Source organism: Gavialis gangeticus, unplaced genomic scaffold (genome assembly GCF_001723915.1).
Source record: "Gavialis gangeticus isolate Ggan-Ray unplaced genomic scaffold, GavGan_comp1, whole genome shotgun sequence".
Taxonomy (NCBI): domain Eukaryota; kingdom Metazoa; phylum Chordata; order Crocodylia; family Gavialidae; genus Gavialis; species Gavialis gangeticus.
In genome coordinates, this window is record NW_017728980.1 from 4,435,666 (window position 1) to 4,442,193 (window position 6,528).

Below are 6,528 nucleotides of genomic sequence, written 5' to 3' on the forward strand. Positions count from 1 at the left end.
GTAGCTTTTGCTTTATTTTGCTTCAAATTTCTGAAGTTTCAGATGTAATTAGCTTTGTATAATCAAGGGAAAGACCCCCTCCCCCAGCCTGGGGTGTACACTCGTGGGCATCCACATGAGATCAACCGTAGGTAGCTATGGTTGATCTCATGTGGATGCCCAAGAGCAGAATTAGCCTTGCAGAGCTCAGGCGTTTAATCCTAGTTTCAGAGTTGCCTGGACTAAGGTCCGTTCTCTGCTGGGCCCAGCAGGAGTTAATGATGAATCTATTGTATTAATCTCTTTGGTGGCTAGATGCTTAGGAAATGCCAAGTAGGAAGTAGCAAGGTCTAGTTTTATCTCAGCCCTACACTAGAAAGGGAACTAAAACCACCAAGCTCTGATCTCAAAAATCCCCCCTTCCTCTCCCCCCCCATACAATGTAGTTAGCATCCAAATGTGGCATCGTTATCATACAACAGACCAAACCTCAGGGCCAAGGCACCCTAGGGTAAGGCTCTGCTGAAATCAATGGGAGCTTTGCCATTGACATCAGCAGGGCCCAGATTTCACTTTCACACTTCTGAAATTCCCTGGTCCAGATCACAATTTGTGGCGTCTGCACCCATTCCTTAGGGCATGGTCTTCTTCCTGTAATGCGAACCCTGATGTTCTGCGTTGATGTAGCAAAGGGGAAATGAATACCCAAAATGTACCCTGCAGTAAGATTTCAGTGCTGCAGGATATGCAGCTGCCTTCTGCTCACAGTTTTCCCTTGGTCCAGGTTTCTCTCTCTAGAGCAGACATTTTCCACCTGCGTCTTGTTAATAGTGGCTTTCCTCCCCAGAGGCAAAATAGCGCTGACAAACCTTGTAGGGCTTGTAGTCAAACAGAGTATAACAGGGCTTAAAAATCAAATGGCCTACATTTTACACAGCTCATGATGTTAGAGGAAGAGAAGAAGGATATGTTAGAGGTTAGGGAAACAGCTTAGGCTGGGAGACCCAGATTCAGTGGTCAGCTACATCAGACTTTGGGCCAACTCTTGGGTAAGTCACTTAATTTCTCTGCATCTCAAGTCCTCACATATACAATGGAGATGAAAGCCCTGCCTTGCTTCGCAAAACAGTGTGAGGATCATGACTTCAGTAGCGGTGTGGTTCTCACACTGTTTCTGAACAGCTAAACAGGTACCTTACATATGCAGAACAGAGAAGGAGGTGATAGGGAGCTAAACTTACAGGCTGGAAACAAGTAGGTGAAAGACGAGATCCTCAGGACTGTATCCAGTTTCTACCCATAGGTGTTCACATTAAAAACTCTGTGCAACATGGGGATGAATGTTAATACCATACAATCCCCAGATGAAAAACCAACAGATTCACCCTTGCAAGTGATTGCTTTGCATCCTGGTAACCTAGCAAGGAAATTGTGTCTTTGTAAAATGTTCTTATTACTACACAGCTGCTAATGCATTTTTATCTCTGTGCTCACAAACAGTTGACAGCTAGACAGCCCTGGAGACAAGTCACGGTTTATTCCCCCAGGTAGGTGCAGCTCAAATAGTGAAAGCTTCCACGCACAGGCACTGTGAACATGCACACAGTGCCCTTTGCAAATGTGCTCAACCCTGGGTCCGTCATGAAGACTTAGAGGAAAGTTCTCAGCCTTTGGCTTTTCCACTGAGACTGCAAAATGAGGGACTAATTATGAAGGGGGGGGGGTGCCCTAGTAATGAACTAACACATTTATGGGCATTGAAAACCTCAAAAGACAGCAAAAACTGGAGACCACTGTTGGCTTTGGTTAGTAACAGACAATGACCTCATATAACTTTAAGAAGAGCTGTCTGTTTCCCTAGGTTAGCATTAGCTCCTTATTACCATATCAAAGGCAAGTGGCAGGCAAACTCCTCCACTTGCTCATTAGCAGAAGTAGGTGGAAAACTGGGAGTTTGTTGCAGAAACTTTTCCATTCCCCAGCTGCACGTGTTCACACCTCCCTCGTGCCACTTTGAGTTTGCGGGTTGGAAGGAGCCCCAAAACACAAAGCAGACTTGAGCGGAGGTGGTCGACTGCCATTTGGTTTTGATCTAGATTCCCAGGAGCTTCGCTTGATGCTTCAGGCCGGGTTCATTCAAGTGCATCAGGGGAGAGCGGAGATGGACAAGAGGATCTAAAGCCTTTTCTAGCTCTGATTCCAATGACTCTTTTTCAGTAAGATGCCAAGTTAATGGCTGACAAACATCAAGTGACAGCCCATCTCCTGGTGACCAAATTGCAATGCAAATTAAAATGCCCCCTGAAGGTGCTGTTACTCCCCTCTCTCTGGCTAGATGTGAAGCCACTGACAGCCACAGCTGATCACAGCAAGCCACAGAACCTGTCACTGGTTCCCAAGAAGAGACAGATTGAAGACTGTCCCTTTGGGCTATAAATGTCATAAGATGGTGTGCTGTCATGAGTGAGAATGGTTCATTTATGTGCAATGAAGCCAGGGGGAGATAGGGGTACCCTGGCTTCCCGACTTAGGGGTTTGCCTGCTGAATACAGAGCCAAAAGGTTGTATGCTTAAGCCTGGGCATGGGCCCAGAGCCCCCCTGGACAGGGGCGCACAAGAAAATATCCATCCAGTCCATGAATACACATAAAAATTTGGTTCTACTGTTTGAATCCTAGATGGAATAGAATAAACCCCAACTAGTATTTGTCATTGTTTTCTGGAATCTTTCTTTTTTTTTCATTGTAATTTCCACAAAGAGCCATTTATTTTTACCTAAATGAGACTAAGGGCTTGTTCTGTCGCACCCTGTCATGTTTCCACCAACCAGGAATGAAACATTACCCGATCTTCATAATTTCCATCCAACAAACAGTTCCTGGAGGCCTTTAAAAAGAAATGAAAAACAAATATTAGGGCTTGCGCACTCGCCTACTAAAGCTAAGGGGCAGGAATGAACTAATATTTGTATCTGAGCACCCCAAAACATAGACAGGAATCCCCCTTGATAGGAATCCTGACTCACACTGACCCTTGAAAGACAAGTTCCCTGGTGAAGTTCCTTTTTTTCTATTTGCCTTCCCACACAGCCAGATGCCAACCAGAGCTGTGGCTGCCCAAAGAGATACAAAGGCAGCTTGGGTTTTTAACTTGAAGGGAAACAGGAAAGTCCACTCATCTCATGAGAAGTCCAGACAAACCAGTTTTTTTGCAGAACCAAAAGGGCCAGAGAGCTCCAGCAAAGAGCCTCTGAATTGTTGGCTGTCCCTAAGCCTCAAAGCTCTTCAGTTCCAACCTCTGCCAGTCCATACTTGGAACGAATACCGAGCCTCATCCTGAGCCCACTGAAAATAATGGAAAGACTCCCATTAATTGGGAGGATGATACATTTAATTAAGACTCCCATTAATTGGGAGGATGGATCAGGATGATACATTTGAGGACCTCTCGGAGGTGCTGTTTTCTGCACAGTAGATCATGCCCTTCTTGCACCAGCCAACACCCAGGACTCTTCAAGACACCAGGTACTCTTGGGGACATGGGTGCCAAGTGCATGGGGGCCTGAGGGCCCTGGCCCCCCTTCAGGAAGAGGGCTGTTATCTGAAATGCATAAAAGTTTCCACATGTCCATCCCAGCAAGATAGGCATCGGAAAAAAACATTTGGACGCCTATCTTGCTGGGATCCTTTGACTTTAGCTGACTTCTTGCCCCGGGGGCAGGGGGGCTGGACTTAATGATCTTCCAAGGTGCCTTCCAGCCCTAATGTCTATGAAATGTTATTGCCTCCGCTTGGCAAAAATAAAAGTTGACGCCTGTGCTTGGGGAACACAGGCAGTTCGGGAGCCATCTCAGCACAACTCCCATTAATAACACTGGCTAATGTGTCGCCCCAGGCAGCCGACATGCAAAAGGGCCAATTCTGGCCTCATGCTGGCGTAAAGCAGGAGTGACTCCACCCGCATCAGTGGACAAACTGTGTTTACAGCAGTGTAAGACCAAATCAAGCCCGAAGAACACAATGTCTGCACCCCCGCACACTTGCACACACCAACTTTGTTTATAGCAGTGTAAGGCAATGGGGACTCAAACCCAAAGAATACAAAGTCTGCACCCACACATACTTGTACCCACTGAGACTCCCACATACAGTGACTAAAAGAAAGACATGGGGCCTGAAAAGCCATGAAATAGGAGAACTCAAACTACGCTGGCAAGCAGGGTGTGTAAGCTTTGAGGGTAAACTGCAGAGCCCTGCCAGGGAGAGCTGTGCTACCCACCCCCACTACCTTTTATTGTAACCTGTGTTGCTATTTCCCTCCATCCATATTTGTCGGCAAAGCCAAGTGTGAAAACTCCCGGCACCAGGAGGTGGCACTATCAGTCAGTCACTACAGCTTCGGTCTCCACACAGGGAAAACAGGAATCTGCTCACAAGTGGAAGGTTTTTATTCGAACGGCATGAAGTGCACTAATATTTCTCTTGCACAACATGATGTCAGGTAGGCTGGCGGTTCAGTGCCCAGCCTCAGGTGGGGTGGTGTCCACATCACACAGAGGACCCCACTGTTACTTTATTGATCGGCATCTTGCTTTGCGAATCCAAGGACCCAGTGGGCCCTGGAGCCTCCACCCCTCTCTTTCCCCTAGAGGTGGTCCATTTGCATCAAAATGGAAGCAGGCGGTGGGCTTGTGACTGAAAAAGCTTGTCCTGATACAGCCCGTGCCCTCCTGGCTCCATAGGTGTGCAGGGACCTCTGCTCTCCAGCCTGGCAGCTTTCCCCAGCACAAAAATTCTTTTAAAATTTTATTAGGAGGTTTTAAAAGGAAACGCCGAGCTGATGCTTTTGTGAAGGTGACACTGCCCTTAGTGCTGTTATGGAAACAACATCTGGAGTCTGGTCCTGGTCTCAAAAGAGGCAGAACTAACCCTTGCTCCCCGCTGGGAACTGGGTCTCCAAGGACGTAAACATCGCCCACCACAGTCCACTTGAAAGGTAGTTGGGTTTTCTTTTGTAAAATCTCTGAGGGTTAGGACTGTGTGGGCTGTCTTCACAAATACAAATCCTGTATGGGGACCTTTTAGATGAAATCTTTCCTCACTGCCACCAAGGTTACAATGGGGTCCCTCCATTTTGATCCATTCTACGTGGCAGATAAGCCCCTAATTCTGGCAGCAGAATTGGATCAGTGGGCTGGCATATACTGCCAAAAGCGCGAGAGTCACACGTGGATGATGCATTGTGCTCCGGGCTAATGCAAGCAACGTGCAGAGACTGTGGAAGGTTGCCCTGTATTAGCCATGATCCGTGCATCATGCATATGTGACTGTTGTGTTCCTTTTTGGCCCTTAATGAGTAGGACTGGTTGCTTTGTTTGCACAATGGGGTAACTAGTTACAGGTTTTTTTCTGGGAATGCGCTGTCCTCTGCATCTCTTCAGTGGAAGGTCGGGATAAGCAGGTTTGATCACACAGGTGCCTTGGACCGGTTCCACACAGGACTGATCATCAAGGGTCATATCTTGAATTTAACTGTGTATTGAACGGAGAGCTAGTGCAGAGAGTGGAGCACTGTAGACAGGCTCTTTGAGGCCTGTATTGCTGAGCAGAGTTATAAAATAATGTTAACCTTTAAGTGAAAGGCAAGGATGTCTTGGGGTCATCTCTTTTACTGGACCTACGGCATAGTTGGGGTAGAGTTAGACAAGTTTTCAAATGCAAGACATTCTTCATCAGGTCACCTTGAAGTGGGGCAGTGTCATACATAGGAACAGCAATACAGTGATGAGGCCATGGCAATCAGTATGCCAGCAACCACTAGGCTTATGTTTCTATCTGACAGGAAAGGACACAGCAATGACTAGTTCTCTATGCAGATACTGCGGCCCTTATAGCAATCTGAGAGCAGCTGCTCACAAATGTTGGTGATGTTTATATAAATGGGTGTCACCTTGAGCCTTTCTTGGGAAGGGCAGCATATGAATCAAATCAATGAATACATAGAGTCCACTCCAGCCTAACTCACCCAAGTCCCATTGGCTTTGAACCAAAGGCATGGAGCACCAAAACACACGGTCCCATTACCATGAAATATTGTGGAGACACCAGAAATTGGATAGAAAGAAATGGAGGTGCACTTTAACCTGGAAGCCCTTACCAGAGTTTAGTTTAAGAGTCATAGAATCAATGAGTCGGGAGGGACCTGGACAGATCATCGAGTCCGACCCCCTGCCATGGGCAGGAAGGAGCACTGGGGGTGGCAGGGGTCATAAGACCCCAGCCAGGTGCCTGTCCAGTCTCCTCTTGAAGATTTCCAGGGAAGGTGAGAGCACCACCTCTCTGGGAAGCCTATTCCTGGCTCTGACCACCCTTACAGTGAAGTAGTTCTTCCTAATATCTAACCTAAACCTCTCCACCCTCAGCTTGTGGCCATTGTTCCTGGTGACTCCAAGGGGGGCCCTGGTGAACAGACTTTCCCCGAGTCCCTGCTGGTGGCCCCTGATAAAGTTGTAGGCAGCCACAAGATCCCCCCTCAATCTCCTCTTGCGGA